Raw genomic sequence first — 23487 nt, forward strand, 5'->3', positions numbered from 1 at the left:
TGAAAATGATTTATTATATACATAATATATGCGTGAGTTTATTTCTCAACTCCCTATTTTGACCAATTCTTGTTTTTGTCCGTGATTTTGCTTAACCTGAATAGTGCAGCTTTGTGGTAAGTCTTAAAATAAGCTGTGGGTTCTGCATTATTTCTTGCCTTTCAAGCTAGTTTTTCTGTAATACATCTTTTTGATTTACGTGTACACTTTAGAAATCACTTACCAAATTAAACTAAACAACTTCCTAAGTTTTTAGACTAATTTCAGAACATTGGACATCTGAACAATGATTTTCTTCCCATTTGTAAACATGGATTTTTTTTTCTCTTTTTAAATCTTAGCAATGTTTTCTCACTTTCAGGAGAGAGACTATGAATCTTGCTAAAGCTGATTCTAAGTGTTACATTTTTGATGATATATTTTTTACTTAAGAAGATAAAAGTCCTACTATTTTAGTTCAAAATCCTCAAGTTCCATATACATTTAGATAAATTGAAGGGAAGTATTATTTGCTGCCCAATGTTTAAATCTTGGAATTTAATTCCAATATGATGTAATGATTACAAGTGATCATTTTTGATCTAGTTTTGACATTATTGATAACAAATATAGTCAAACAAAAGAATCTGTCTTAATATTTGGAAATCCTTCTTATTCTCTGGTTAAATTTAGTTTTTCCAATTGAGCCATCTGCTGTTGACCTCTTAAACAGTGTAGGTTAAATGTGCAGTGGTTAATTGGGCCTAACATGTGATATGTACATAATAAATAGGATTAGTGTTTACAACAAAGGCTGAAGTTGTGTGCTTCAGACAAGTAGCTGTGAAACCTGCAAGGAAAGCTAGAGAAGCCCAGTAGGAGAAAGAGGGCGTGCCAGACGAGGCTGGAGAAGCTGGAGCTCAAGCTTGCATCTCGGCAAGGCGGACAAACCACCATTTCTTATTTTCTCAAGTGACCATGTGCTTCTCTTCTGAAATCTTGCCAGTGGTTGCATTTTGCCTGTTCAGCCCCTCTCCGGACTGGAATATCAGCTGCTTCCCTGAGTGTAATTTTTACCAGAGATGAATTCTGAAACCATACTAGTCCAACAGATGCTCCTCAAAGCTGCTCTTTAGTGCAGTTCTTGATGCAGCCAGAGGCCCATCTGGTGGGGGCGCCTTCAGGTCAGGGGGCATTCCTACTGCAACAACATTGGAGTGAGCTGTTCCACACTGAGTAAGGGAAACCTGGATGCCAGGGTTTCAGAACAGTCCTCTGCTGGTCGTGTTCTCCTGGAAGCCGATACATCTAGCAAGCTCTGGTGTCGGGACTAACAATTCTTGTACTACCAGGACTATTGGCTTCCTCTCAACCCAGATAAACAAAAAAATTCCTTCCTTTATGGAGCCCCAATAAGCATAATCAAACTGAAGAAAGCATTCTAGCACACCATGCTGAACCAGCATGTCCAGCTCTCCCAGTGGGATTTTCACTAAATAAATCAAATCTGCTACTCAAATACCTGTTATATGCAAGTGGATTCAAAATGACAATATGATATCAGATTGTCTTCCTTTTTCTATACCTACGATGCCATGATACACTTAAAGAGTAGAATTTAAGCTTGTAACTGTCACTAAAGAACTATATGACTGTAGTAATATGGTGAAAATGGTGGGAGGAGATAATGTGAAGGGGAAAAGGGAAGGAAAATGGGGGAAATAGCAGTACCTATGGAACCATGCCATGGAAAATAATAAAAATAATCAGAAATAATAAAAAAAAGTAGATGTTCACATAGTGTGAGAAATGCAGGCAGTAACCACTAACAGTTATTACAAAACATGAAAGGAATAATATTAGAAAATGCAACCAGTGAACACAGTAGAATTGAAGGGATTGGCACATGGTCCTTTTCAGAGAAGGCCTTTGATTCTGTGATATATACTAAAGAATGTGATGGAATAGAAAGGGGAGATGTGGGATGAAGCAGTCTGTTCGCGTTACCAAAGAAACCAAAAGTTGCTTTGATTAAGAGGGAGTGTTGAACAAAAATGTAACCTTATCAGGAAGACCTGCCCAAATGAAGGGAGACTGTTGTGTTGTTTTTCAGCATTTTTGAGTCATCTTAGACTACATTTTTTGATGATGTGTATTCAAGAGGAGGTCTCTTTAGGGAGAAGAAGATTTCCAAAAATTAAGACAAATTACTTTAGTATTATGGTCTGTCATTGTTAAAAAAAAAAATCAGGATTTTCCACCAACAGTATTTGAATGGCTCCAAATATTTCCATTGGTTTTGATGTATTTTGTAATATATAGCAGGGAAAAGTGACCAGCAATTTTACATGATTTCAGATGATTTCCAGTATACTTGTTTTGCATGTTACCTTTCCTATTTGGGATTTTTCTTTAGTGTCTCTACCTTACTACATGTTGTATTTCTGCCTATAAAACATCACACACACACACACACACACACACACACACACACAAAACTCTGCATGAGATAATTCAGTTGCCAATCTTAAGAAATATTTCATGTATAAAATTTTCATTTTACAAATGCTTTTCCTCCTATACTGAATCAACTTCAGAGTTAGGAAATAGCTCTTTCCATGTATAATTTTATCTTGCAGATTATACCATTTTACAAAACCACCAATATGTAATATAAGAAAAACAGCCTAGTACCTAAAAATTTTACTTCATATTTATTTGATATATATTTCTAAAATATTTGAGAGTGCAAATGGCTATTTTTGTTCCAAGTAATGTTAGATGAAAATAAAAACATTTTGCATCTGGTCATAGAGTAACATTTAATCATTCCTGTATTTTAATATTTAAACACTACTATTCCCAGTTGTATAACCACCTTAATGTTTATTCTTTAAAAAAAAATCTTGCTCTTAGAAAATAACGATTTACAAATAAGAAAATACTAAATAAATTTAGAAAATATTGAGCCTAGAGCTTTAAAAATGTGCTATCTTATTGAACCTAGTGAGCTATTAAAAATAATCTTTGTCTATACTCTCAAAGAAAAGTGTTTCTTTTTTTCTGTCACTTGTTGAATTTTTGATTTAGTGGAGGGTGAAGTTTGTTACTAGACAGTAAATTGAGGATCTAGTGTAAAGGCTCAGTGGCTAAATACTCACCTTGCAAGTACCAGGATCCCTTATGGGTTCCAGTTTTGTCCTGGCTGCTCCAATTCCCATCCAGCTCCCTTCCTGGAAAAGATGGAAAACTTTTCTTTCTCCTTTTTTTCCATTAATCTTATCTGCCTTTCCAAAAAAAAAAAAATTTTTTTTTTAAAGTAAATTGAAAATATGTTGTGGGGCCAGCACAAGCCTCTTCCCATGTGCTGGTTCAAGTTCCGGCTGCTTCACTTCCACCCAGTTCCTTGCTATGGCCTGGGAGGGCAGCAGAGCATAGCCCAGGTTCTAACACTGTACCCATATGGGAAACCTGGAAGCAGCTCCTGGCTTTGACTGGCCCAGCTCCGGCCATCGATGCCATTTGGGAAATGAACCCATGGATGGATGGCCTCTCTGTATATCTCTCCTTCTCTCTCTGTAACTCTATTGAAAAAAAAAATTTTTAAAAAATAAAATGTCATTTAAGATTAGAAGACATATGACAAAGTGCAGGAGAAAGGAGAGGAGGACAGGTAGTGTCATTATGCTCTTAATAAATTAAATACTTGGAATTAGTTCCCCTGTGTAAGTAAAAGTAAGTTTTAAAAAAAGTATTCCTGTCATTAAATAATGCATGATTATATAAGCTAAAAGGGGAGGGAAAAAGCCTAACAGAGTATGTAGTTCTCATATCATGTGAAGACTACAGATTTCGGCTTTCTTCAGACTGTAATAATTTCTCAGGTAACCACCAAGTTAATAGAAACAAAAATATTACCAAGCTTGCTTAAAGAAAAAAATTCTTAAAAATATTCTTAAGTCCAAAAATGCAAGAAAATAGCCTGCAAGAAAATTAGAACAGTTCAAAGAATTGGAAATATCAACTCAGGCAGGAGACATCAGTGCAAACAAATGAGTAATTGTATCAGATCTCCACTGTCCTGGGACCACAGCACCCTTAACGCTCCTGCTGTCATCAGCTCCTGGAAGCTAAGCAGGCTCTGGCCTGGCTAATGCTTTGATGGGAGATGTAAATGGACTGACTCCTCAGAGAAAAGCAAAAGAATTATGTTAGATTAAAAAGCAAAAACCTGCACCATGGTTGAGAGCAATATGCCCAAACCAGAAACACTCATTGTGTGTTTCTGAGAGTATTTTAAAATTTACTGATGAGTTTTTTTTTTTTTACTATTTGTACTTACATAGTAAGTCTATATCAGTTTAGATCGAACCTGAATATTAGAAATTTTTTCTATGATAGTAAACTAGTGGTTATTAGCAACATCTTACTGCAGAGAAGAAAACCTCAACAGTTTATAATTCAATATAAGCAGCAGGCACGGAAGTTCCAATAGATGGTGCCATTGACTCTCCAACTACTCTTATTCCTTGGATGTAAATCAAGGTCCAGCAAAGGCCGACTCACCTTGGCACACACCAGCAAGTATCGCAGAGGGACACGCGGCTCTGAGGACGTTAAGGAATATAATGTAATTCGGAAAGTAGGATAATTAAAGAGTAAAATTATCTAGACAAGTTCTTTAACCAAAATTGAGCCAAAGCTGGGAGAAAAGGCAACCCAAATGTAAAAGTCATTTTAATCCAATCTAAATAAATAAGACTCGGTCGTTCACACGGCATTATGACAGGAAGGCAGGCAGGCTTTAGTTATTATTTCGGTTGCAAGTATGCTGGAATTGATGGTCTCCAGACATACTGCATGCTGGGGAAATGTTATCAGTGATGAGATTTAAGTGAATTGATTGAAACATTGCTCTCACTTGCATGTTTGTTAAACATTGCTGAGAATGATGTCAAAGCGATGTAATCACACTTCATGTTTAGAAAAGAGATCAGAATGCAAGATTGCCCCACACAGACACTGAATCTGGAGCAGAAACCTTGAAACTTCCAGGAGAACTTTGTGGCATCTTTGCAGCTTCCTACAGATGAGCTGAAATGAAAGGCCGTTTTCACTGTGCTAGGCACCAGAGTTCCAGAACAAATGAAGAGTAGTCTTGGCAGAAACAACTTTATCCACATGCAGTATTCTTGCTTGTGATTTTCAGTATCAGCTGGCTCACAGCTTGCGTCAGGCGCTAATACCTTCGGTTACAAAGGTCAAGTGGAGCTATATTAGTGACAGCACAAGTTGAAGCTGTGGTAAGTCCCCCTTTACCTCTGAGGTCTTTGGGCTGGGGGGCGTGGTCTCCCTTCAGCTGCACAGATAATGTGATTAAATGCTAAGAGGATTCCAGCATGGCGTGTGCTCGATCAACAGCCGCAGATTGTTCCTGCAATAACTGATATATGAGGTGGTCATTTTCCAAACTGCCCAAGTGCCGACCATGCATTAAAGGGATGCACCTACCAATTGTGTCATCTTAGACTTCTCAATAAACACTTTCACTGAGTGAAAATTGATTACTTGATGTCTTCAACCTTTGGAAACGACAAGCTGAGGGGCACATGTTTGATCATATTTTCTGCATGTTTGAAACGTGTAATTTAAACCTCCTATCTAGTAATACATTTGGAGTCTCCTAAAAAGGAATCTTTCTTTAATTTAGTAGCTTGCAAAATTTAGATCTCTGTCATGTGTTTGGACGTGTCCCCTCTGCCAGACAATAAACAGTACTTGATGCCACGGGTTGTGTCTGTGTATGTGCTTGTTTTAGGACCCGTGTCAGCACACCAAGAGCCCGGGAACGGTGGCGCTCATCTCCTAGGGCTCGTAGGAGCCGGTGGCCGACTGATATTTTAGGAAAAGCAAACCCTGGTTCAAGTCTTGATTCTGCTGTGCCCAGCTTAAAAGTTTTGAAGAGGTCACTTATTTTCCAGGCTCTAAATTTCTCATCAGTCATGTTGTCAGATGATTCCTATATGTGAAATGGCAGATGGGAACTGAGTCTGTCTGTTGTTTTACCCTTCAAATAAACAAATAAATAAATCTTTGAAATGATTATTCGTACTGAATAAACACAAAGAAGATATGATAGCTGTCGATCAGAACTGCAGTCTACATAGCCTCAAACTATGGATTTCAGTGTTTATGGGGATTACATGAACCCGTTGATGAACACAGTTTTTCCAGAATTGTTCATAGGGATAAAAATAAATAACAGGATTTGGATGATGCTATTTGTGTGAAAGATATAAACTGCATGAAACTTTATTCTGCAGGAACTATTTCTTTAAACATAGTTATAAAAAATTTTATATGCTATCACATGCAAAAAAAAATGGAAAATGTTCCACAGTGTAAATTACAAATGCCATAAATACTGTGTAGACTTGATTAGTGGTAGAAATTGATTAAAAAATAACTACAAAACTGGAAATTTTTATGTGGCTTCCTCTTTTAATGTTTTAAGGAGAAAGTAATCTTATAATCTTTAAATACTAAAATATTATTGAAAAGTTTTATATGTAAATATGGTAGATGAATTCACCAAAGATAATGTATTTGTATAATGTTAATAATACTTAGAATGTTAATATTGTTAATTATTAATATTGAAGAATCATACACCCCCAAAACAAATATAAAAACTGTGAGGCAGCAGATTAGATGTTCCCATTTTTTTGCTCTGTCTTCATTATTAGAATTAAATGTCCAATCCTTTGTCAGGCAATTTTGGGCACCCACATTCTCATGCAGAGTGTTCAAGAGCCCTTGCACTGACATTGAGCTCATACGTATACCTGCAGGTCATATATATGAAATGAGCTGCAGTGAGCCATGACGTTGGGCTCAGCCCTCTGTCTTGCTCTTGTCCAAAATGAAATCAGCCCTGGAGAAGCAGCACACGTGACCTGCACTCATATAGTCAAGCTTGTCTTACTTTGTGCCATCACCATGCAAATGTCCTTTGTGCACTTACCGCCTGATTATCAGTCTCAGAGTAAACAAACAAAAAAATAAGGCAGACAGGACTCACATCTGTAATTGGAATCAGGAACTGCTCAAGTTAGATCAATTATGGGCCTTTCTTTTTTCTGATGTATTTTTTAATAATTTATCTATTTTATCATAGTTTCATGGACTCAGGGTTTACTCCTGCCCATCCCTACCCCAGATCTTCTCCCACTCACTTCCCATATATTATTACAATAGGATAGTCCTTCAAAAACAGTCATAAGTTTATCATCATGTTATTCATGTGCATCTGACATTGTAGGCAATTACAGCTCTTTCATTGACAAAAGTCTTAGAGCCAGGTTTAATCCAGGGCTCAAACAATGTCACCAATTTCTCTTGATTTATCCTGATGGTAAGTTATTTTCTGGCTTCCCTATTTGAGTGGCAGTTGATTGTCTTAAAAGCATATTATTTGAAGACCCATTGTGTGTTTTCAACTCCAGATTCCAAATACAATTCCAATATGAACAATCTTCCTTTTCTAGGAAAACTACTGTAAGAATTCTAGAATCTAGAATTCTAGAATGTCAGGGGAACACATAAACAATATGCATAGCTTTGGGACAAAGAGTGGAACCCACTACATATGAACAATATTAGCTTAGCGAAGTGTTGTTCTCCAAAGGGAAACTGAGGAACTGTTACGAAGAGATCATGAGTGCTTGGATAGTGCTGGAGGCACACATGATGAATCATTGCTGCACAAGTTTGTTAACATTCTTGTTTTTGGGGATTCTCTGTTTAAATTTTCCCCCAAATGTGCCATGCAGTCAGGCCTAAATGTTTGCATTACTGCACAAAAATTGCACTTAAGTCACAGTTTCAATGTGAAAAATGTAGCTACAATACTAAATGCTGAAATTCAAAATACCTTGCAACTATTTCCAAACTATGTTTTCCAGGCTTTTACATCCCTTGGCACACATGCAAACCCTCACTTCAGTGGCATTAGTGGTCCTTCATTTCTCCTGACATACCCTGCAACATGTTTGCCTTCAACCCCACGTTTGACATGCCATGGATCTTTCTGGTACCCATCTAAATTCCTCCCCTCAAATTGTGCTTGTACTGTGGCTCGTATCACAGTCAGCCCAATGTTGTGTCAAACACATATGCATTCACCAGATGGCTGGCCTCTGAAGAATGTAGGTAAAAAATCCATCTCTGTATTCCCCAGAGTAGCCTACACAGTACCTTTTGAATAGTCAATAAATGTTTGTTGAAATGTTGAAGTCGTGGAATTACCTAGCCTCAGGCTTAAGAGCAAAAGTTGGGATTGGTGTTCAGCTCAGTATTTTTTGCAAGTAATCTCTTTAGACCTCTACAGGTGGCCAAATCCTGACAAACTGCTAGGCAAGAAAGGTGATTTAAATTACTTATTTAAGGGGAGGTGTAATTTAGCCCATATGTTGGGATGAAATAAGCAGGCAGCCAGAAACTTCACACAAATAACAAGAGGCCCAGGGTTAGCAGTGGGGGCCCAAATGAACTGCTTTTAGCATACTGTCTAGTTGTTGGGGCATGTCTCTTGTATTAAAAAAGGAAAAGTTCTGTGCGGTTTAGAACTTAACTGATTGGTAGCTAGACCCCAAGTTAGGATGCATGAGGCTTCCCTGCATTACCAAGATGCCGTTATCCATACAGATGCGTAATAACTCAAGGGACAATTGAAATGTGTGAGAGGGGAGAATGAAAGTAACCAGTAAATTTAACATATGTTGCATCTAAAATGGCTGTCTTTTATTGACTATCATTTTAGATGCACAAAGTACAACCAAAATTCCATAATAATTAATCTAGGGTGGTTAGGAATGGAAAGAAATGACCATGAAGTCCCACACACATACGTATGGGGCAAAATCACTTTTAGATAGAAGCAGATAAACATAGCTTTCATCTGCTGGTCCGTTCTCCAGTTGCTTGTCACAGCTGGGGCTGGATGGAGCCGAAGCTGGAAATGGAATCCCAGCATCACATGGATTTGAGGTACCAAACCGCTTGAGCCAAAATCTGCTGCTCCCAGGATGCATCTTAGCAGGAAGCTGGCATGGCAGTGAAGCAGTAACTTCCACTTGGGTAATCTGATGTGAGATGAGGAATGTCAAGCAGTATGTTAACTGCCACAGAAAATACCCACCCCAACACTACCTTTTGAAGAGCTAGAAAGTATATCAAACAGAGAGTCTGGATACATGGTCTCTAGCTTGGACTGTAGGACCTAGTAGCTGTGTGACTATTAAAGCATTTGTTAAATTCTCTGAGTCCCTCAACATAATTTGAGAAGGTGGGCCACAGTCATAATGCCCTTTAAGCTACTTTCAACATTTTAAAACTTTTTTTTTTTAATTTAAAATTCAAAGCAACAGGCACACAGATCATCTGTCTGCTGGTTCACTCCCCAAGTGGATGTAACAGCCTCGGCCAGGCCAGGCCAACACTAGGAACCCAGCAACCCAGAAACTCCACCCTCATCTTTTGCCTGGGTGGCAGTGGCCAAAATACTTGGGCCATCCTTTGCTGCTTCCCATGTGTTTTAGCAGTAAGCTAGGACTGAAGTGGTGATCCAATGTGGGTTGCAACTTTGTTGGATATTGCCCCTGGATCTCTGTGTGCTTGGCCTATGTTTGAGGTCATAGGTATGTAACACCTGGTGTCCCTATGGGAGGCCCCTAACAATGACTTTGGCTCACTGAGACCTCCACCTAGCCTGGCCTCACTGGCCATATGGGCGAGAGTGGTGCGCTGTACCCCAGTTTCTCTTCTCTGTCCTTAGACAAGCCATGCTGGGACTTCCTTGATAAACAACTCTGAGAAGTCAAATGCAACCCATAGCCTACATGCCACCCACAAGTGGCAAAGTTGACCTGCAACATACCTGTGAGCCGTTCATATTGTATGTGATCTGTGACTTGATTGGAGAGCCTAGAGAGATAGATTTGTCTTCTAGCCAATTACAACATCGTTGTTGTGTGGAAGACCTATCAGGAGACGCCCATCTGACTTACCCCTTTCTTTCTAGATCCCCCAACTGTCACTGGATAAAAGTGGATGGCAATATTACACTCAAAGGAAGGTGAAGGAAAATCCTTCTGGTGAGCAAAATTTAGTCTCATCTAAATCAAATATGCATTAGACTGAAGGCATATTTATCACGAGGCAACTTTTTGTCCAGCAGTAAACTTGCAACATCACAACAAATTCTTTGCTTCCAAAGACAATGGTAGGGACAGGTAGAGGGCAGACATTCCAAAGAATCAGCTGAACATCACAGGTTGAATTTTAATTAGCTTTTTTGTTGCTCCAGTGAAATATCTGAGGCATGCTAGCCAACTATGCTGATATGCTGGTATGGTTAACACAAATTTGGCATTGGCCAGGCCCAGAGTACCTGCCAGCTATCGACTGCTTTTCTTCCAGTGGTATAACACTTGCCAAAGTACAAGGCAACCTAGGCAGTTGCCAACAGCAGAGACAGCTTTCTCAAAGGAAATCAACAATATCTGGTGTTCAAAGGCTACATTGATTTCAGTTGCTCATTTATCATGTGACCTTGAACTGGTTTCTTTTGATTTTCTCACCTATCAATTGAGGATCCTGACATCTATTTAACAGGATCAAGTTAGGATTAAATAACGTGCATTGAAGGAAATGGCACATTGTAAATATTTAATGTGTGTTCACCACCACTCTGCAAGTCTGAAACTCTTTATACTTGTTATTGGTTGATTCTGAATAAAGAAAAATTAAGGTAAATTGATTTCAGACTATCCTCAATTTGATGATTATAAATTAAAGAACCAAAACACATGAATTCAAATTTATTCTTATTATTCTTATTAAGAGCTTACTGAAAGTTGTAATTTTTTCAAAATTATTGTTCCACAGAAATGCACATCATTTTTGTGACTATACGTTATATGAAATGCAATTACATAGAATTTTGTATTTTTAGGGAGTTTTGATGTAAGTTCTTTGATTTTGTCTTTAACACTTTAAGATATATAGAACAAATTTTACTTTCTCCCCATTCTTTTTAAAAATTGAATTTATTTACTTACCTATTTGTTTGTTTATTTGAAAGCCAAAGAGAGATTGCCCATCTACTAATTCACGCCAAAGTGCCAGCCACAATACTGGCATTGTGGAGCGGTAAAGTTGATGCCTGTGATCCAGCATTTCGTATGTGTCCCAGATGCTCTGCTTTCTACCCAGCTCCCTGTAATGGCCTGGGAGAGCAGCGGAGATAGTCCAAGTGAGAAACCTGGAAGATGCTCCTGGCTGCTGGCTGCAGCCTGGCCCACAGCCAGGGGGGATTGAACCAGCGGATGAAAGATACTTCTTTCTCTGTGTCGTGTTGCCTTTCAAATCAATTAATCAATAAATCAATCAACCTTTTTAATCACAAGACAAAATAAAATACTGATGACGGAAAGGGCTTGGTCAGGCTAAAGCTAGGAGCTAGAAGCTGAATTCAGGTCTTCCCTGTGAGTAGTAAGGACCATCATTATTGCCATCTTCCAAGTGTTCAAAGGAAGTTAGACTCGGGAACAGAGCTGGGACATGAACTCAGGTACTATGACATGTAATTCAGCTGTCTCAAGTGGCTTCTTAACCACTGTGCCAGACGTCTGTTCCAAGCTCCATGAGTCGTTGACGAAGATAGAGACTATTAAGCAAATTTTCCAAGCTCATTTAGCAGTAGCTCATTAGACTTGTGACTGGTTCCAAGCTATTTTTCTGATGGCTCTTTACAAATCAGCTGATACATGCTTTTTATTGTGGGTGGGGGTGTCAGGTTTCATTGATTACTTTGGGTCTATTGCTACGTGGTGATTTTCTGCTTATTTTTGAAGAGCAGAACTTACTTGATGAAGGCTTCTTAAGACACAATACAGAGATGACACGTTTGGAGTTTGGATTCAAAACAAAAAAATCTGGGTGCGCAAAATTATAAAATTTATTTTCTCCTGGCAAGCCACAGCTTCCTGCTACCTAGCCTTTCTTTTAGTGTGTTTTTTTCACTAAGGAAAGTACTTTTGAAAACTAATTTTAAAAAACTTCTTGGATATTAGATAACTATGAATTAAACCAATTATTAAAGATTGAAGTGTAAATGAACCAAAGACATATGGATAAATTTTTGCCTACAACACACATGGCTTTAAAAATCAAATTAAATTGCTTAGGGCCAAATACATCTGGAATTTTATTGAACCCCAAACATTTGGAAAGTAGGTTGTGGTCAGCAGACGGTTGCTGTAGCTCAGTTCTTTTAGTTTGCGTGTCCGCAGTGGAACCCAGGTCAAGGATGACTTGCTGCAGAGCCAGAGTCATTGTTGTGAGAAATGATTCCCCTCCTGGCCCCCAGCATACTTTTCGGGCTGACCATCTAGTGCTGAGATTGCATCATGGTATGCATCACTTTGGGCTGAAAAGATTGATCATCTGAAAAAGCCAGATCTTTGTTCCAATTGAGTGTCCTCAGGAAAGAATAACAAAGAAATCACTATTGGAATGGTCCTTTATAATGAACAAGCTGCATGCATAAGAACTGGACTAGTATTTTGAGAATTTTATAAAAACATGAAAAATATCTTGTCTAAGAATCAGAAAGAGAAGTGATTATCCAAGACACTCAGAAGTGGAGCCAGGTTGAAAACCCCCAAGTATTGTGTCTAGGATTTGGCCTTGCCAGGCTCATTCTTGGGGGACAGATCTTTGCTCTCACAGCAGGACCATTGTTTGAGCTTCTTGTTGGAAGCCATCTCAGAAAACAGAACAAAGGTTTCGAAAAACTGGGACATGGAAAACAGTTTGACCAGGCTTAGAGTGGAACCTATGGACTGGGTGGGTTTGAGGACAATAGGTGGCTCACGCAGAACACCCACTATACCAGAGTTTCATTGCCATTAGCCTTCATAGCAACCCTTCCACACAGGCTCCATTGTCTTCTTTTTTTTTTTTTTTTTTTTTTTTTTTTTTTTTTTTATTATTGTTGCTTACATTGTATTGTGTAGTACAGTTTCATAGGCGCTAGGGATTCCCCCCACCCCTCCCATACCCCTCCCCCCATGGTGGATTCCTCCACCTTGTTGCATAACCATAGTTCAAGTTCGGTTGAGATTCATTGCTTGCAGACACATGCCTAGCATAAAGTTCAGCGTCTTATTGTCCAGATAAGTTCAGTGGCCTCTTGGGGAGACCTTCTATGGTCTGAAAATAGGTCTAACAGAGTAAAGATCCAGTCAGTTAAAAGCCCCAACGAGGCCACAGTATCAATATACAACATTATGGAATTAATTGACATAGTATTGGGTAAACAATATGTTAAAAATAATGCAAGTTCCCTTCTTCGAAACATCTGGGTTGAGACAGTATCAATGACAGGTTCAAAAAAAAAAAAAAAAAATAACAAACAACCAAACAAAAAATTACAGGTTAAATCAAGGCAAACATGTGGTATCTAATCTTTTGGGATTCGCTCATTTCCCTTAGCATTATAGTTTCCAGTTGTACCCATTTAGCCACAAAGAACTGCATTTTGTTTTTTTTAATAGCTGAGTAGTATTCCATGGAGTAGATGAACCAAAGCTTTCTTATCCAATCTTCTGCTGATGGGCATTTCGGTTGCTTCCATGTTTTTGCAATTACTGATTGTGCTGCAATGAACATAGGGATGCATGTTGGTTTGTCGTAAAACAGGTGTTTTGGATATATTCCTAGGAGTGCTATTGCTGGGTCATATGGTATGCAGATTTTGAGTTGTTTGAGTGTTCTCCAGACTGATTTCCATAAAGGCTGTACCAATTTGCAGCTCCACCAGCAGTGGAGTAGGGTTCCCTTTTCCCCGCATCCTCGCCAGCAAGCGTCGTTGGTGTTCTTGTTTATGTGGGCCAATCTTACTGGTGTTAGGTGGTACCTCATCGATGTTTTAATTTGGATTTCCCTTATTGCTAGGGAGCTGGAACATTTTTTCATATGTTTGTTTGCCATTTGGACTTGTTCCTTTGTGAAATGTTTGCCCATTTCCCGTGCCCATTTCTTGAGTGGCTTGTTTGTTTTGGTTTTTTGGTTGTTTTGAAGTTCTTTATATATCCTGGAAATTAGCCCCCTATCGCCTATATCGTGTGCAAAGATCTTCTCCCACTCTGTGGGTTGCTTTTTTACTTTGTTGATTGTTTCCCTTGCTGTACAGAAGCTTCTTAGTTTGATGAGGTCCCATTTGTTTATTCTGTTCTCAACTGCTATTGCTTTTGGTGTCCTTCTTAGAAAGTCGGGACCTACTCCTAGGTCTTGCAGGGTATTTCCTACATTTTCTTGCAAGAGTTTGAAGGTTTCTGGATGTAGGTTTAGGTCTTTTATCCATGTAGATTGGATCTTAGTGTATGGTGATAGATGTGGGTCTATTTTTTTGTTTCTACAGGCTATCAGCCAGTTGTCCCAACAACATTTACCAAAGAGGCCTTCCCACTTGCTTGAGCTGTCATTGGTCTTTTTGTCAAAGATTAATTGGCTGTATTTGTGTGGGTTCCCTTTTGGTGCTTCTATTCTATTCCATTGATCTTCCTTTCTGTCTTTGTGCCAGTACCAGGCTGTTTTGATAACCACTGCTCTATAGTATGTCCAGAGGTCCGGGATTGTGATTCCCCCTGCTGACTTCTTATTTTTCAGGATGGTTCTAGCTATTCGTGGTTTTTTGTGCTTCCAGATGAACTTTTGAATCATTGTATCCAGTTCCGTGAAGAATGTTTTGGGCAATTTGATTGGAATTGCATTGAAAATGTATATTGCTTGTGGTAGTATAGACATTTTAATGATATTGATTTTGCCTATCCAGGAGCACGGGATGTTATTCCATCTTTTGAGGTTTTGTTCAATTTCCTTTTTAAATAGTTTGTAGTTTTCTTCGAATAGGTCTCCTACGCTTTTGGTTAGATTTATTCCCAAATACTTCATACTTCTCTCTGCTATTTTGAATGGTATCCTGTTGGTTAGATCTTCTTCCATCTTGGTGTTATTTGCGTACACTATGGCTGTTGATTTTCGTTCGTTAATTTTGTACCCCGCCACTCTGCCAAACTCTCGTATAAGTTCTAGCAGTTTCTGTATTGAGTCTCCTGGTTTTTCTATGTATAGGATTATGTCATCTGCATATAGTGAAAGCTTGACTTCTTCGTTTCCTATACGTATGCCTTTGATTTCTTTTTCTTGTCTTATGGCCTCTGCAAGTACCTCTAGGACTATGTTGAATAGCAGTGGTGATAGCGGGCACCCTTGTCTTGTTCCAGATCTCAGTGGGAAGGGTTCTAGCTTTTCTCCATTCAGTATGATACTGGCGTTGGGTTTTTCATAAATTGCTTTGATTATGTTGTGGATTTTCCCATCTATGCCTACTTTGGCTAGAGTTTTTAGCATGAAGAGGTGTTGGATTTTGTCGAAAGCTTTTTCTGCATCTATTGAAACTATTATGTGGTTCTTGTTTTGCTGTTTTTGGATATGGTTTATAACATTTATGGATTTCCGAATGTTGAACCATCCCTGCATCCCAGGGATGAATCCTACTTGATCCGGATGAATGATCTGTCTGATGATTTTTTGAATTCTATTGGCTAGGATTTTGTTGAGAATTTTAGCATCAATGTTCATCAGAGAAATAGGTCTGTAGTTTTCCTTCTCTGATGGTTCTCTGTCCGGTTTTGGGATTAAGGTGATGTTGGCTTCATAGAATGAGTTTGGGAGGGTTGCTTCCTCCTCTATTGTTTTGAAGAGCTTGTAGAGGATTGGGGTTAGTTCTGTTCGGAATGTTTTGTAGAATTCTGTAGTGAAGCCGTCTGGGCCTGGGCTTTTTTTCGTTGGGAGATCCTTGATGACTGTTTCAATCTCTACCTCGGTTATGGGTTTATTTAATTCTGCAGTTGCCTCCGGACTGAGTTTTGGTAAGTGGTGGGAGTCCAAGAACTTTTCTATTTCTTGGTGGTCCTCAAATTTGTGGGAGTACAGTTCTTTGTAGTAATTTCTAATTATTTTCTTAATGATTGCAGTGTCTGTTGTTATGTTGCCTTTTTCATCTTTAATGCTATTAATTCTCACTTTCTCTTGTTTTTTTTTGGTCAATCGGGCCAGTGGAGTGTCTATTTTGTTTATTTTCTCAAAAAACCAACTTTTTGATTTGTTGATTTTATGTATAGTTTTTTTGATTTCTATTTGGTTTATCTCCTCCCTTGTTTTGATGATTTCTTGTTTCCTATTGTGCGTGGGACTCTTCTGCTGCTGTTTTTCCAGATCCTGGAGGTGTGAGGTTAGTTCCTGTATTTGGCGTCTTTCTTGGGCCTTGACATGCGCTCCGATTGCGATGAATCTACCTCGTAGCACTGCTTTGGCGGTGTCCCACAAGTTTTGGAATGTTGTATCAGAGTTTTCATTGGTTTCCATAAATTTTTTGATCTCATCTTTGATTTCTTCTCTGACCCAATGTTCGTTTAATAGCATATTGTTCAATTTCCAAGAGTGCGTATACTTCTTGGGGAGTTTTGAGTTGTTGATTTCCAGTTTCATCCCATGGTGGTCTGAGAGGGTACATGGTATGATACTAATGTTTTGGAAGTTGTTTAGATTCGCTTTATGTCCTATCATGTGGTCGATTCTGGAGAAGGTGCCATGCACCGCTGAGAAGAATGTATAGTCTGTGGCCTTAGGATAAAAAGTTCTATATATGTCTACTAAGTCCAGTTGTTCTATTGTTTGTGTGAGCTCTGTTGTTTCTTTGTTGAGTTTTTGTTTCGTAGACCGGTCCATTGTTGTTAGAGGTGTGTTGAGATCGCCTACAAGAATTGTGCGGGTGTCTATGTCTTCCCTTAAGTCTGTAAGTAATTGCTTTACGTAACTAGGTGCATTAAGATTCGGTGCATAAACATTAATGATGGTGATTGCTTCTTGATGGATCATTCCTTTCACCAGTATAAAATGGCCTTCCCTGTCTCTTTTGATGTTAGTTAGAATGAAATCTATCTCGTCTGAAATTAGGATAGCTACCCCAGCTTTTTTTTCTCGTCCATTAGCGTGAAATATCTTTTTCCATCCCTTCACTTTCAGTTTCTTTGCATCCTTTCTGGTTAGATGCGTTTCTTGTAGGCAACAGATGGTTGGGTCTTGTTTGATGATCCATTCTATTAATCTCTGTCTTTTGATTGGTGAATTTAGACCATTTGTGTTGAGAGTTAAAATTGAGAGGTTGCAATTTTGCCCTGCCATGTGTTTGTGTTGTGTATGTGTTGTTGCCTATGTAGTTGTCTTGTTTGTGCGGCCTTTAGTTTGGAGACCTTCTTATTTGCCAACTTTGTTTGTGATTTGCCTCCTTTTTGTCCGGGACTAGCGCATTTCTAAGGAGACTTTGCAGGGCTGGTTTTGTGTAGACATATTCTTCTAGTTTTTCTTTGCTATTGAAGTATCTGATTTCGTTCTCAAATACAAATGAGATCTTTGCTGGGTAGATTATTTTTGGTTGACAGTTGTTTTGTTTCAGGACTTGGAAGATCTTTGTCCATTCTCTCCTTGCTTGTAGGGTCTCTTCGGAGAAGTCAGCAGTAATTCTGATGGGTTTTCCCCTGTATGTGATCTTTTCTCTACTTCGTACTTGTCTCAGGATTCCTTCTTTGTCTTCATTGGAGTAGAACTTGAGCACCGTGTGTCTGGGTGAAGATCTCTTTGGATCATGTCTGTTGGGAGTTCTCTGTCCATCCTGTATGCGGGGTGGATTCGTGTTCCAAGTGTTTTGGAAGTTTTCCTGTATAATTTCATCAAGCACTGCTTGCATCCCAGATTCTCTTTCTACTCCCTCGGGGAGGCCGATGATCCGAATATTCAATTTTCTAAGGTAATCCTTCATCTCTTGCATCATTTTATTAGTTTTGCTGAGGTTTGTCTCTAGCTGTTTAATTCGCTGGGCACTTTCATTTTGTGTGTCTTCTGTTTCAGAGATCCTTTCCTCTGCCGCATTTATTCTGTTGATGAGGCTTTCAATTTTATTCTCTTGGGCATCCAGTTTGGTTTTGATTTGTTGTATTTCGGTGATTATGCGGTTCTGGTAGTCTTCCAGCTTTGTGTCCACGTCTCTGAGAAATTTTAGCATTATTTTCATCAATTCCTTTGCTGGTAACACGTCCATGTCTTCATCTCGCATCGCCGATATTGATAATGGCTTTTGGCCCATGTTTGGTGGGGTGCTGGCTCTTTCATCTGGAGCACAGCTCTTTCTAGTGGTTTTTCCCATTGCGTTGGTGTATTCTGGTAAGGCAAATGGACCCGTGTGTTGAGGGGCTGTCAGGTGCTTTCCTGTAGAGATTGGAGCCTGCAAGCGTGGTGTTGCCGGGCGTGGTAATTTTCAAGGCACCGTTGGTGCGTTCTCAGGGCCCGGGGCTGTAGAGCACCACCTTGGGGGCCCAGTGGATTCCAGGCACACTCTGGGCACCTCTTCTACAGGTGTGCCACCGCAGGGCGTGGAGGGATGGAGGCGCTCTCTGGGCGCGCCCCCTGCACGGGAATCCACAGGACGTAGAAGGTTTTATGTGCTTTCTCCCTGCGTTCTCCTTGTCAGGGACTGCAGGGTTTTTCAGAGCCCGCCTGGTGTGTCTCCCACACACAAGACTGTGGTTGAGGCACTTTCTGGGCGTGGCTCTTGTGCAGTGATTCCACCACTCGTGGTGTGTGTGTGGCTCCTCCTCACAGGACCGTAGAGGAGGTGTGACCCAGGCGCCCTGTTAAAATAACTTCTCAGCGGGATCGCACAGTGCCAGTGTGGCACAGGAGATTTCAGAGCTCTCCCGGTGTGTCGCCTACACTCAGGACTGCGGGGTGGGAGGCGAGGAATGGACAGTTCACACTATGGGAGTGGCATCTGCGTGTCAGGGACACACAGCGCTACACTTCCCAGTTCAGCACCCTCCTGACTCCTGCGCTACGGAGGCGGCTGCTGCAGGCGGGACCGCCTAGCCCAGCCCGGCGCGGCGCTCAGAGTCCTCCTGGTGCTGTCGCCCACCCACAGGGTTTCAGGGTGTCGGGGATTCCAGACTCCCACCAGCAGCCTCCGCGCGCTGAGATGCACTGGCCCACTTAGCGCAGGAAGATCTGAGGCGCTTTCCCGGGACCTTTTCAGCCACCAACACGCACCGCTGTTCCCAAGGCACAGACCTGACAGTTTCAGGTTGCGCCCCTTGTGTTCTCAGAGGCTGGAGCCTCAGCAGGGGGTGGGGAATGCGGAGGCTGCCACGTTAATCCCCAGCTCACCAAAGTCCGGCTGCTGCAGTCTGCTTCTGCTGTTGTTGAAGAATTCCGCCGGCGACAATCCCTCCGATTTCCCTGTCTCCAAGCTGGCCGCGTCTCCCGTCAGGCCGCTCTCAAAGGTGACTCAGCAGGTCTGGAGTGGGATGTCGGCTTCTCTACCTTTGCCCTGCTCCGTTCTCGTTGTTCTTCCGAGTTGTGTGGAACTTTTTGGCTCCACACTGTCCCAGGGAGTTTCACGGACCTCTCCCTACGGTTTCCTGCCGCTCCTCTTCGCTGCCTCTGCAGCACTCTAACCTTCTCTCACTGAACTCTCCCTCATAGCCTTTCTCCTACGTCGGCCATCTTCCCTTCTCCCCATTGTCTTCTTTCTGCAGAAAATAAGATTCAAAAAAACAAATCTTGAGAAACTTAAATACATTTCCAGTCGAAAATGCACACGAACAAGATTACTCCAAGTTCCACTGGACACTGGTCCCCATTCAGTGTCCCTTAGACATTTTTCAATATCCTTCCAAGTGGCATATAAGCTTCATGTCTGAGGGGACATGTTCATTGCTCTGCCCCTTGCTGTTAACACAATGCCTGGTCATGGTAGCTATTTCATAAATGCTTGTGTAATGAAGAGACAAGTGATAAAATGACAAACGGCCTTAAAAATTGTGCAAAAATGCCACATAGCCTCCATTTGAGATTGGTGCCTTAACTGTAAATGTTATACTTTAATATAATGTCTCTTGGCTTACAGATCTTAGTTGATATTCACTAAATAGATCTCTTATGTCATCTCCTCTCATCCAAGTAATTGCTTTACATTTAAAGTTGCTCTGTCACTCACCTCCATATAACAGCATAATTTGCTGCTATATTTAGTTTCTGTTTCATCCATTTTATGCCATATATTCTAAATTTCTTGTTTCAAAGTGAAAATAACACTGACTTATGCTTTCTTCCACCTCTCCTCTTCTCCTTCCTGACTTCTACCTTTTATATAAACAAAGTTGAAAATATCGACATTCCTTAGAGAGACTGTTGTTAATGCCATCGTTGGGATGTGTCCCCCAGAATTCTGCAGTGTGACTGCCTTGGGAAGTGGGGCTTGACAGGACATGCTCCTGGCACTGAGGCATTCTCTTGTGCTTTTGCCCTTCTGCCTTCCACCATGTGATGATGCGATAGAAAAATAGCCTTTCCAGATGCCAGCAATTTGATCTTTCCCATCACACTGTAACAGTTATTGGTCACTGCATATTTGAGAAATATATTTATTTGTACATTTTTAGGAACTTCTGACTTTCCTTTTCTTTGGATATATATCAAGGAAATACCAACTCCTTAAAACCTTTTAATTTCCTGTGGCTACCTCTCTGTTAAAATTATTCCCTAGATAAGCACATTTTCAAAATAAGTGTGCAGGCAAAAATATTGTTCAGCCTTACAAACATAAAAATATATCCAATATGTTTTTATGAAATTATCAATGTGTGATAATTAGATCAAGAGGGAAATTTTAGATGAAAAATACAGGGTTTATTTTATTCCTCCATTGATTACTTGCTGTCAGAGTTGGTTTTGCTGGTGAAAAGCTGAATGCTAATGATACACATTATTGTGTAGTTAATTTTTTGGTTGTTTTCTGGGGAACCTGAGAAATATATTTATTCTTATTTGTCAAGAATTTTGTTAATGATGTTTTTATGTTGGATATAAAATCCACTAATTTGTTGAAATGAATCAAATAGTTGATTATTCTTTTTGGAATGGCTTTTCTCTTTTTTTCTCTATCTCCTTTATTGCATGCAAATGTTTCTTTCTGTATCTCCAGGGCCACTGTTGTCTTGGAAAGGGTGAGTTTCATGAGCAGAAACTTTAAATAAAAATAAATATTGTGCTTTAATCTCCAAAAGACATACTTAGAAAGTGGTGACATTGTAATTTGGTGGATTAAGTTGCTGCTTAAGATGCCCGCATCCCATAATGTGGCATCAGATTAAGTCCCAGCTTAAAACACTCCCCATCCAGCTTCCTGCTAGCTGGAAGATAGCTGATGTTGCCTTAGTTGTTTAGCTTCTGTGGAAGACCCAACTGGAGTTCCAGACTCCTGGCTTCATCCTGGCCCAATCCTGAATAGTGCAGAGGAGTGAACCAGTGGAAAGAAGATCTGTCTCTCTTCCTTTCTCTCTGTTACTCTGCTTTTAAGTAGATGGAAATTGAAAAGAAACAAAACAGAAACATTTCTAAGGTACAAAGCCAAACGTTGTTTAGGTAAAACAATGGTTTTAGGTTTATGAAAAACCAAAGCCTCATAGGAGCAAAGCAGAATGGCAGAGAGTGGGTTCCACTGTATCCTTCATGTTCCTGAAGCTTTTCGTGGAGTGGAGTGGAGTCAACATAGTCAGACCAGCCCACTGTGTGAAAGACGACCAGGACCTCCTAGGACGGCCAGGCTCAGCAACAACAGGGGCGTGGGAAGGAAGTCCATGGAATCTTCCTGATGTGGAACATGCAGTGATCACCAAGGTTCTGCTCAGCCTCCAAATTAGGCAGAAGGACCTGGCACTGTGGACTATTACTGTCTTTTCCTTGCAATTTACTGAGGCCTCCTTTGGGTGGTTGCTTCCTGTTTCCTGTAGACCACCAAGCAGAAACCGTGAACATCTAAACTGCAGTACAACCCTGTCCCTCCTAAGGACCCCCCTCAATAGCTTAGCTGCCCATCAGGGCTCTGGATCTGGAGGGCTGCTGGAGATAGTGTGGAAAGGAAGGCCCCAGCGCTGGCTTCCAATGGCATGGGCATTGCTGTGATACACTCAGTTCGTTAGCCTTTGACACCCTCAAAGTTATCATGAATCACAATAGAGAATGAAGTCCAACCAGGAAAGCAGAAAGATGGTGTAACTTCTCAGACTCCTGTGTAGTGTATGTGATCATGGAACTCAGCAGCAGCTGCAAGCCCACTCCAGGCACTGGCAAAATTAAACAGAACAGATTGTCTCTCACTGTCTGCTAAATTTTTAGTGCCAGAGATAAAGTTCTTCTTGTGTATAAATGTATCTTTTTTCTCCTATACTCATGTTTGTCTCAGGTTTCTAAGTCACAATAGATGGCCTCTGGGCCTCAGCTAAGGCAATGCTTATAGGAGTTTTAGCTTTTCTTGAGTAAGAATGGTTTAAAAATGGCCACTGGGACCAAAGTAGCACCTTTGCCTTCAAGTTACTCCAATCCAAGTCTCTTATGTAACTTATTTTTTTAAGGTTGCAGCAAGTTTTGATTAAAAAAAAGAAAAAAAACTAACATGATTAAGCAATATTTCTCAGGAAGTATTAAAGGCCCCGCATTCAAGAAATGTATGACTAACGCAATAATAAGCAATATAAATGCAAATTAATTTAACAGTAGCTTTCCCACAATTCAGCGTTCCTGAAACCCTGACTTAAATTGTTGTATTTGTTGCTGTGAATCATGAAGTAGAGCTGGCGTTTACTGTATTAGATGGAATTGATGGACCAAGGGAATGTTTTCCTTGTATGTGAAAACGTGTGCTCAAAATGAAACAATGCATTGTCGATGTTGGGATGCTGTGACTCTGTCCATGGAAGTGATGTTACACTGCAGGAAATCTTAACCGATAGCAATGCAAATGGCTTTTACTGATGGACATGCAAATTCTGCCCTGGCTGGCAATTGATTCCAAATGGAGGGAGCCAGTGCTACTGCTATGGCTAGACAAATTATTTTCTCTGATAATTTTAATCATAGTAGGGAGTCCTGCAAACGAAATATTTGAACTTGCTTTTCCTAGATTCATTTAATCAAACGTATCTTCAGACTTTTTATTTAAGCATCAGATGAATCTGAACACCATTTAGATACACTTGCCTTACAAGTACACTGGTGATTGGAAAAACTACTTGCTTGGCTGTAAAGATGGTACTAAGAATTTAAATGACTGTCCACATCAGAGTTCAAGGACATTCTTGACCTGGGTTTCTGATAGTATTTTGAAAACTGGTTTTAAATGATGCTAATGATGGGTGTCACACCCCATTGGACCCTCCAAAGATATTGACTTGTACATAAGTAGTTTTTGGATTGTGCAGCAAGCTGCTACCTTTCGCTTCTCTAATAATAGCTCAACTATCCCTTTCTAGCCACCTTCTCTTTGAAAAC

The sequence above is a fragment of the Ochotona curzoniae genome, unplaced genomic scaffold (genome assembly GCF_017591425.1).
Source record: "Ochotona curzoniae isolate NIBS_2020 unplaced genomic scaffold, NIBS_Ocur_1.0 contig_2754, whole genome shotgun sequence".
NCBI lineage: Eukaryota > Metazoa > Chordata > Mammalia > Lagomorpha > Ochotonidae > Ochotona > Ochotona curzoniae.